This window comes from Nycticebus coucang, chromosome 23 (genome assembly GCF_027406575.1).
Source record: "Nycticebus coucang isolate mNycCou1 chromosome 23, mNycCou1.pri, whole genome shotgun sequence".
In the NCBI taxonomy this organism is placed as follows: Eukaryota; Metazoa; Chordata; class Mammalia; order Primates; family Lorisidae; genus Nycticebus; species Nycticebus coucang.
The window spans coordinates 21,388,695-21,400,170 of record NC_069802.1 but is presented as its reverse complement, the minus strand read 5'-3'; positions in this window follow the sequence as shown (position 1 = coordinate 21,400,170).

Below are 11,476 nucleotides of genomic sequence, written 5' to 3'. Positions count from 1 at the left end.
GTAGAAGAATGTGAGGGAATATGCCCTCCTGCAAATACTCATTTGGTAAAGGGAGAGGTGTTTTAATACCCTTTCCAGGTGATTGTACAGGTTCCTTTATATTAGATGAAAATATAAAGTCATTGTTCCTCAAAGGTTCATTGCATCTGGAGTCCTAAACTCTGTAAATGAAGTTTTCATATTATTGCATTAATATCTGTTATTTATCTGGCCCTTTGAATGGACCTATTATTAAGTCATGATTTTTTAACATCACTTATCATCATCTGAAAAAAAAATCAGTTGACTGAGCCATTAGATCTTTTGGCTTTGGGTTCGTTTTATTATTCAATATCAAAAAATCTTGAATTTCACTGAGGAAAAGAATTCCTGTTCAATAACTTGTGCTTGGAGAACTGATTCACCACATGTAAAAAACTGAAGCTGGATCCATCCTCTAACCGCTTACAAAAAAATAACTGAAGATAGATAAAAGATTTGAATCTAAGGCTTAAAACTATAACAACCCTAGAAGAAAGCATGCGAGAAACTCGTAATCTTTAGGCTTAGGGAAAGAATTAATGAAGACCCCACGGCCAAATCACAGCAACAACTAAATTAAATAAATGGGACCTGACCAAGTTAAAAAGTTTCCGCTTAGCTAAGGACATAATCAACACAGCAAGGAGACAATCTTCAGAATGGGAGAAGATATTTGCATGCTATAAATATGACAAAGGGCTAATAACCAGAATCTAGAAGGAACTCAAGAAAATCAGCAAGAAAAGAGCAAACAACACCATTAAAAACTGGGTAGGAGATAGAAACAGACACTTTTCTCATAAAGACAGATCATGGCCAACAAAGACATGAAAAAATGCCCATTGTTCCTAGTCACCAGAGAAATGTAAATCAAAACTATTCTGAGATAACATTTAACCCCAGTGAAAATGGCCCACATCACAAGCCCATAAAGCAAAGAATGCTGGTATGAGTGTGAAGAGAAGGGAACACTCACCCACTGTTGATGGGGCTGTCACCTAGTTCAGCATCTACGGAAAGAAGTATGGAAAGTCCTCAAAGAACTAAAAGTAGACCTACCAAATGATCTCTCAATCCCATTACTAGGTGTCTACCCAAAAGAAAGAAAAAATAAAAACACATTTTACCTTAAGGACATTTGCACTTGAATGTTTATAGCAGCACAATTTGCAATAGTGAAAATGTAGAAACAACCCAAGCATTCTTCAACACATGAGTGGATTAATAAATTCTGGTATATGTATACCACGGAATACTATTCAGCTATAAAAACAGAAATTTTGTATCTTTCATAACAATTCGGATGGCTTTGAGAATATTCTTATGAGCAAGATATTGCAAGAATGGAATATTACCCATCACATGTACTTAGTACAAATTTGAAATTAGTGGATTAACAAATACATGCTAACATGAGACAAAACTAAATTAAATTCAAATAGGAGAGGGGGAAAACAGGGGTGGGTAAGTTCCCACCCAGCAGGGGCATCGCATGGGTATATAACACACTTCCTGGGTGAAAGACACAACTTCAATGTGTCTGTAACTTTAACCTCACAAAAGCAATGCATGTAACCTAATTGTATGTGTCCTCGTATTAACCTGAAATTTAAAAAAGAAAATCATGAATTATTATTGCTGCCAGTCTCGTCTGCAAAATCTTCAGGTGTTGAGGAGCTGTCGATCTCATTATGACAGATTTATGATTTCTTAAGTTCTTTCATTTGAAATCCTGAAGTGTATCATTGGTCATAAAAAGTCTTACATGTTTTCCATGAAGTGACTGACTCATTTCATTCCTTTACTTATTTACTTTTTAGAAAATGTCTGCTAAATATTCTATTTTGAATAAACATAGTTTGTGAGTCACTACTCAAAGAATAACAGTGTTTCACGAAAAATGTGCTAATTCAACTTGGGCTTCAGCCAGCACACAGGTGCTTCTCCCAGGGGCCATTATCATACTTTGTACACAGCGGAAGTGCTTCCTTCATTCCTCCTACTGTGTCACACAGAATATTAAAAAGACATGCACTCAAAGATCAAAACTGAATTGATAACTTTGCAGCATCGTGAAGTATTTATTTTGTAAGAGATATCTGCTTTTTCTTCTCTTGCCAACACAAGGCAGTGATCAAACCATGTCTAATATCACTCTGATGCTGCTGCCTTTACTCGCAATGTTACAGCATTGGGGTGAATATCAGCAAAGTGAAAGGGATAAGTGCAATTTTAGTATTATTTTGAAACTGGTTTGCCTTCACCAACACCCTGAAAAGATTTCAGGGATTCCCAGGTGTCCATGAACCACACTATGAACACCGCTGTGTTCTTTTGTGTTGAACTGTGAGTCACAGGTTGCACGTGACTTTGGCATAATTATATATTCTGATGAAAGTAAATAAGTAGGAGTTTCACAAACCACAAGAAGGGGAGCCTTTAAAAATTATATCTGTGTGACTGGAGTTTAGCGACATGAGAATGTAGGTCTAGTTAAGAAAAATACTCTTTAAAAGTAAGATAGATACAGATTTCAAAGACCTTGAATTCTGAGACAAGTGGTTTGTACTTAATTGCATAGGCCAATAGTAAGTAAATATAAAAAGTGGAGTGACAATATACGTTTCTATTTTAGTAGATATAATTCAATGTAATGAAGTAGGTGAGGGCAATCGAAGCAGGTGAGGGCAATAGAAATTGAAACTGAAAGACTGGGAAGAAGTGAGAAAAACTTTAATAGTAAAATAAGTAGATTAGTTGAACCACGGAATACAAAATACAAATGAGGAGAAAATGGTGCGGTTGATGATCAGAATGCTTCTAGTTTGAGAGTGTTAACGGAGTAAGTAAAAAAATGACACAGCATTTCTACTTTTCAGACAAACACATGAAATACAGAGGAAATGGGTTCCCCCTTAAGAAACTTTCCCGAAGACTTCATGGAAGAACTCACACTGAAGACTCATTATGAGATCTGTGTCTTTAAAGGAAGCCGAACATTTAACAAGACCTGCTGCCACACCCAATAATTCAATTCAGCAAATATTTATCGAACATTTTCCATGGGCCAAGCAGTGTTCTAGGGATCTGTACATACAAGAATAAATAAAGCAGACTGAAATTCCTGAACCTACGATCTTGCATTTTAGTGGTTGAGGATAAACAATAAGCATAACAAAGGTATTGTATATTCAGATATTAACGGTGTAGAAAAGCTGAGCAGGTAAGAGGGATTAGGAACGAGGTCTGCCAGCCAGAGGTTTCAGTATATTTTTTAATTGACTGTCAGTGAGAAGATAACCTTTAGTAGAGCATTGCAAAAGGGTAAAGGTTTAGCCTCATAAGTGTCTGGAGGAAGGGTTTTTTACTATAAATAGAGAAAAGACAATGATGGGTTTGAACAGAGGAATGATAGATGTCTTAAAAGCGTTGGTCTACCTAATGCCAAGACTCTGTTAGAAAGAAGAATGGGGAAAGTACATATCAGGTAAGCAACAATCTTTATCACACACTGTGCCTCGTGGCGAGGCCTTTGGGGACACTTTATTATTATCGAGGGGCCTAAATACTGCCATTTTTCATGCAAAGATTTTAATCCTGCCTTTTTTTTTCTTTTTGCAATTATAAAGCACGCCCTAATCAAAATGTTCAACTGAAATAAATGTGAAGTATTATTTTATGATTGTCATGTGGCAAATGTGGGTTAAATGCTTTTGTTCCTTAATTCAATTCAAATATGCTTCAATACTTTCAAAATACTTCAAATTTACAAATGTTTTGAACTTTCTCAAAGTTAAGTTGTTTTTACAGCGTATTTAGGTATGCGATTTACAACTAAATAACAATTTGCTTATAATACAAGCTGTAATGGGAGAAGACATAACTTTTTAAAGAATCCTGTTCAAAATCCCCTCATTGATTTTATACATTATATACAAAATACAGAAAAATGAATGCTTTGCAACGAAGTAAAATTTTTGCAACCAAATGCTCTTGAAGGAGAGCTTTCTATCAGATTGCATCTGCCTTCCACATACATGATGCTTCATAACTTTTGCATGGCTTAGTTGGCTTATGGACTTCTGTGTTGCGGGTAGTGGTGGAAGAAATTGCAACGCTATTGAAGGATTATTTTTGCGAGTCTGGTTGCATCTGTCCAGACTTTTAAATCTATCCAATCTTTTCCTATCACTTATCATTTGCAGTAACACCAACTCTCGCGAATAACTCTCAGTTGCATTTCTTCCTTTCCTTAATGCTCAAACATCATCGATCTTTAATTCTATCGATTGTCTTTGTTTTTGCTATACTGACCTAGACAGCTGGAGAAGATGCTTTGGCTCTCTTGCCAGTTGCAGTCCATCCCACACACTGTTATGTGACTATGGCCTGAAAGGAGAATGAGGAGGAAGCCCCATCTTTGGCAGATACTATATCGACTACTCCCAAAAACAGCAAAATCAGGGGCAGCAATGACAACTTCAGCTCTCATAGAAATATTCAAGGGATTTCACCAGGCTGAGAATTAAGACTCCTTAAATTGTCAATGGAGACTTAGAGACTCCCCATATTTATTACTGTTTGGTTTTCTTTCATTCTCTACTTATGCTTTCACTAGCTTTTCTCCTTTACCCAGAATTTTGTTCTTTCAATAGCTGTTTGACAAAGGGCCCAACAAGGCTGGCTAGAAATAACTGACCTTAGCTGGAGGGACTTTTACTGTCAACATTGCATTTGCATCTGTAACATCCACAGCCACATTATACGAGGCACTCTCTTCAGAATCTTCCAGGACAAAGCATGGTCTCTCTATTCTAGTTATGAAAAAGGGGGGCGGGGAGGGGTAGATCCATTGAGTATAGTACAAAAAGAGAGTTGCATTTTATGCATAGTCTTTGTTAATTTTGATTGGTAAACTATATTCAGTAAAGCAGTAGCCTTCAGTAGCCTTTTAAACTAATATTTATTTTAAAAAATACTTACACTGTATATTTTGTCTCATAAATTAACATTTATTAAGGATTTATTAAATGCCAGGTCTAGATCTAAGCACTTTACATGTAATAATTCAGTGAATCATCATAATAACCTGACAAGTCAGACAGCATGTTGGCCCTATTTTATATATGAAGTTACTGGAAGGGTAAAGGGGACAAGATGGGATTCCAGCCTCTGGGAAAGCTGAGAACAGAGGTTTCTTGGCAGCTGATCAATTGAGTTACCCCATGGAGGGACATAGGCACGAGGAAACAGGATCTAAAATACCAAAAGACTGAGGAAATAACACTCAAAATCTAAACTGAGATAAAACGTTATTTACTTTTTTCTCCCCTAGAATCATTAACCAAGGGTAATTTATATTTTTCAGGTCTTGGTATAATGTCAGTCTGGGGTAAGATGAAAGTTGGAGATAATTAGGGAATAATAGAAAAAGGAAACTTAAGTCCGCTTTCATTCCTTCCACAAATTCTCATTAAATGCCTTCTACATGTCTTGCTCTGAGGATTAGTAGTGCTCAAGACAGAAAATCCTGTCTTCCAAACAATCATCAGAGCAGCTTTCTGACTTTAAATCCACTACTGATTATGTGATTTGAGGACAGTCAGGAACGTCTCCTAGCGAAGGCAGCAGAGCCAGCTTCTGCATTAGGCCCTGTGGAATCCTAACTTTCTGCAATGCCAGAGTAAGTCGAGATCTGTTTACCCTACAAACAATTTTTTGGAATGTTTGGGATCCATTTACCTGTCGGAAGATACTATATCCACAGGTAATGTTATTTATTCTTCTGCTAAAACAAGTTCATCTTTCTCTGTTTTTCTTCTGATGTAGGTTTCCTGTTGTTTTTTTCCTTAAAATAATTGTTACTATATTTCAAAATAAATGGAAGCAAACCATAGCTAATCATACATGCAGAATGAGTAATCGTGTTGGCTCTGAATACTAAGTTTCAGCCAGCTCAGCCACTGAAAATTTGAACTCTAGATTTAATCATATGAAGACAAAGATACAATTATGTGCTATAAACATTATCTGGATTATAATATTCAGGTATTAAATATAAATTCTTAATTAAAAGATTCCTATGATACCACTACACATCCTTATACTTACAAAGTGCTCAATGAATGGGGTTCAGATTCAAGAATGCTTAATAACAAGCCATTAGCTAACGGTCCATGAATACTTACTATGTTGCCAGAGCTTTACATTCAGGGATTTATTTAATCTTCATAACAATCCTGTAACACACAGGATTTTTACAAATAATAAATAAAACAAGCAAGCAAATAAACTATGACCCAGAGAAATCAAGTACATGCCTAAGCTTTCTCAGCTCATAAATTCAGGCATTTTCAGGATTGCGTCTATGCACCTGTCCTGTACCCACATCTTTTGAGCTGGCTAACATGTCCCAGAGTAGACCAATAATTAAATGATCATGCTTTAAGAATAAAAATCAGGGACCTTTGGAATGCTGAATCCAAACTTAAATTAGTTTTGCCTTATGGCTATTATTAACATTAATTAACATTTGTAAAGCATCTTACATACGTAAGGCTTTATACCTCAGGGTAATGTTGAAGAATATATTATTGGTTCATCTGTTTTGAAAAAACAAAGTCCCAGAGACCAGGCCTTTTACTCATTTTGATATTAGGGTTGATCCTTCTTAAGTGTTTAATGTTCTTAATCCCCTGGAGTCTCAAATTCAAAACTCAGCAGGGTCCTTTCTGACATTTATAACAGGAAATTCATTAGTAGATTTGCACATGAAACAAGTAGTGAGAAAGAGAAAATATTTGGCAAATATGAAATAAAAATAGGTTGGAAAAGGGAAAAACAAGTGCAAGTTAAATGATGTGAAAAATTGTAGCAAGCTTCTTTGCCCCACCCATGTATCATAAAAGCTTGTTGCAATTGGTTCATCTTAGTTTCCAAGTCATTTCTTTGGGTCTTTTGTATACAATTACATAATACAAAATTCATGACAACCTTAAATGATTAATAATATTGCCAACATTTTACAAATACCTTGAATCGAGTACCCTGTAGAACAGAGTACCCAACACTGACCTCCCTCGATTGACCTAATTTTCACAGACCAGACATGCACCACACGTACGTAACAGTACAGTAGGCCTCATTCCTTATGTTGACACCTCTGTATGTTGACTAGTTGTTACAGTCTCTTGGGTGGTCAACTTACAGAGGTTCTACTATATGTTCATTATAATATTTCTCCTACCCCTCACTAAGTTTCTTCCCAGACCACTTCTATTACAGTTGTATTTAATTACAGCCCCCCAAAATTAAGAACACTTGAACCTTGAGATGCGTCCAACAACCTTTAGGGGAGGATCTGAGCATAAGGGTGGTGGCAGAAGTTTAGATTATTTTTTAACTATTTTACAGTCCTTGAGAAGCCCAGTCAATGGCAATATTCTGCATAAGGGTTAGGGTAAATCACTCAGGAAAAGTCTCATTCCCCACCCACAGTTTAGTTCATGCTAGGAATGTCTGGTTAAATATGATCAAGCTCATCTTTGAAGAGGAAATGAAATGACTGAACATTCCAGTCATATATTAACATCATCTGGAAGCTTCTCTCTCTTGACAAATTCCCCTAGAACTCCGTGCCTGCAAAGACATCACTCAGCAGACAATATTATAGAACACTTCTCTTTTACTTCTCAAGAATAACTGAAGATTGTGCCAGGAATGCACCATCACCATCCTGAGATAAATAGGAGCTGGCAGGAACATCCCAGGCTCTGTTCCTGCCCCTCCTAGAATATGATTTCCTACAAGGCATTAGCCCAGGGTGTCACTTTCCCTCTGGACCATAAAGCCCTAGATGGATGGCTTTCTGAGGTCCCTTAGCTGCAGAGCAAGTGGGGCACACCCAGCTATGATTTGGTCTGGCAGGTTTTCTGAGTCATAGGGGACTGGCTCACCACAAAACCTAGGCTTCTACTCTTTCTTGCTTCCTATGTGTGGGTAATAAAGTTTCTTCTCCTAACTTGCTGTGTGAGTTTTCTGTCTCATCCAATTCATGCAAGTGGTAGAAACGGCAGTCCAACGTGCAGTGGGCTAACAGGGCAGCCAGCGCTCAGTGAACCTGCTTCACAAACACCACAAGGAAGTCCAAAATTAATAGGCAGGATAACCAACTTGATTCATTGATTCCTTAAGATCACTGCTGTCCTTAATATGAAATGATCTCATGGTTGCAAACAGAAAACTAGACAAAATTTTTCATTTTCTATCAATCATGCAAACATCTGCATAGAGTCTCTGAAAAGTGTGACTCATATTGAAAATGGGGTTTATGTGGAAGTAAAGTGCTATTTCATTTTTCTTCAGGGTAGCCTTCTGCTACCTCAATCTTGCGTGGAGATTTTCAGATAAATATATACCTATTAATAAAGCTTTTATTTCCTAAGTTCCAAAATAAAATAAAAAGTCATTCTTCCTTGAACAGTTGTTTTTTCTTGGAAACCTTTCCATTTCTAACTCTTCTTAATACATACATCATCTTCTCTAATTGTAAACAAATACAATTTTAATTTAAAAATCTAGAGATGCATATTCAAAACAAACATGATTTTACAAAATTATAGCAAGCCTAATATTCTTGATCGCCTCTTTTTCCAGCTTCTTCCTAAATAATTGTCAACCTAAATATATCTCTGAAGCCCCTGGTATGGAGAGCCACCTGCTTAACTGTATTTTACATTGCATATTTAATAAGTTTTTATATCATTTTTCAGAAGGATTATAAGGCAGAACGATTTTCATCTAATGTTTTGGAAAGGTAGATATTAAGTGTAATAAAAATTTATTCAGTGCGTTCATATATAACATCTGCAGGACAAAGTTCGGTTCTATTTGTTTACTGAAAAAAAACAAAAAACAAAAAATGCAAATCTCTGCATGGGCTCCTTTAATGGTCAATTCTAATCCCTGCTAAGATTTCATTGATTGTTCTATTAATACATCTGAGGAAAAAAGTGAAGAATAAATCAAGCAATCCAGGACCAACTTAGTCATGAGACAGTGACATGGCTAAAAGCCAAAATTCTCTGCAAAGCTTTCCCAAGGTACCTGTTGAGTTTCTGCTACATCACTGCTGTTTTTGTGAATTGGGCTGGTCTGTGTGTGGTGTGCGTCTGGAGGGCTAGGGAAGGGCAAGAGGATTTCAAGGGAGAGGGGCTGTAAAGGGCAAGGAGACAGGGTTGATATGTGTTAGCTCTCTCTGAGTTATATTCATAGGTATTATGCTACTGCTGGTCTGAGTTCACTATTATGAGATGCCTTCACCTTCTAATTAAGGTATTGCCCCTCTAGAAATTCTTTTTTTTTTTTTTTTATTGTTGGGGATTCATTGAGGGTACAATAAGCCAGGTTACACTGATTGCAATTGTTAGGTAAAGTCCCTCTCGCAATCTTGTCTTGCCCCCATAAAGTGTGACACACACCAAGGCCCCACCCACCTCCCTCCTTCCCTCTTTCTGTTTCCCCCCCCATAACCTTAATTGTCATTAATTGTCCTCATATCAAAATTGAGTACATAGGATTCATGCTTCTCCATTCTTGTGATGCTTTACTAAGAATAATGTCTTCCACTTCCATCCAGGTTAATACGAAGGATGTAAAGTCTCCATTTTTCTTAATGGCTGAATAGTATTCCATGGTATACATATACCACAGCTTGTTAATCCATTCCTGGGTTGGTGGAGAAATGCAAATCAAAACAACCCTGAGATATCATCTAACCCCAGTGAGAATGGCCCACATCAGAAAAATCTCAAAACTGCAGATGCTGGCGTGGATGTGGAGAGAAGGGAACACTATTACACTGCTGGTGGGACTGCAAACTAGTACAACCTTTCTGGAAGGAAGTATGGAGAAACCTCAAAGCACTCAAGCTAGACCTCCCATTTGATCCTGCAATCCCATTACTGGGCATCTACCCAGAAGGAAAAAAATCCTTTTATCATAGAAATTCTTTATAAAATCAAAGTAAATCAGAAAGAGAAGATACGGTAACAAATTTATTTGTCCATGACCCGAAAAAATGGTAAATAGAAAAGTTCTTACAGAGTGAGTTTGTCTCCTTTAAATGGCTCAGACTCTCATTGTCACCAACTTTACCTCCCATTCCCCCTTGGCCTTCTGAAATTTGTGTTCTGTTCCCACCACTGTTTTTTTTATGGTCCCTGCTTATCTCTGAATTACCAAATTAAAAGAGCACCCTTTATTGCTTACCTTATTAAAATGTTCTACTGCTTTTATGTTTGGTGAACAATTCCACTGTTCTTAAAATTTGTTTAGCTCTTAACTCGTCGCCACTCTCCTATGATGAATCTTTTCACCTTTTCCTTCCACATTTTTAATGCCTTCTGTGTGTTCCACCCATTCAAGTGATCTGTTCTTAGAATTTCTCTCTACTTACCCTGCAAGCACTTCCTAGAAGAATATCCTTCTTAAGGTTTTCAGTTCCCAATATACATTAATTATGCTTAAATCTACACTTCTAGCACAGAATTTATTATGGGTCTAAAAGTCATATGTCCAACTGCCTACTAAACTCAGTGAATTTACTTACAGTGTCAATCCTCAATAGTCCTTACTTCTCACTCTTAAACACCATTCAAACCAAATCCCATGGCTTTTAGTGCCGAAAAGAGTAGTCTGCCCTTGCCCCCAACACACACACATGCACAAGTGTATAAATGCCCTTCCCTCTTCTTCTCAGTCACCACCCTTCCCACACGTCCGTTTTGCTGCCTCTCCTTGGAAGGCTGCTAGAGTCGCTCTCTCTTTTTTTAAAGGCTTAAATTTTAATAACAATAACAATGTTTAAAAGAAGGACTAGAAACTAAACCTCGTAAAGAACGAACGACCATAAATACATTCAGAAAAGGAATCAGACAATTGCTATATCAAAATATTAAGTAATAATTATAATAATGCAAAGAAAGTAACATTCACATTGTCCAATAAGAGTATGTCTATTATAGAATGCTTTGACTCTGAGGTTCAGTATGGAGTCCTCAGTTAACTTTTCTTCTTCTTTTTTTTTGTCTCAAAAAATAGACAACTAATATTTGCTGCTAGAGTCTCTTGATTTGTTTCTAGACTTGAGTTCCTTAAATCTGTCCTCTTAAAACTCACTGTCTAGGGCGGCACCTGTGGCTCAATGGAGAAGGGCGCTGGCTCCAGCTGGTTTGAACCCACTCACTGTCTAGTAGAAGAGACAGACAAAAAGTAAAATAAGTTCATATTCTAGAAGATAAGACCTGCCTGTGACTCAAGGAGTAGGGCACCAGCTCCATATACCGGGGGTGCCAGGTTCAAGCCAGGCCCCCACCAAAACTGCAAAAAACAAACAAAAAAAAGTGCTATGGAGAACAAAAAGGCAGGCAAAGGAATGAGGCTGTGCCCTGGAGTT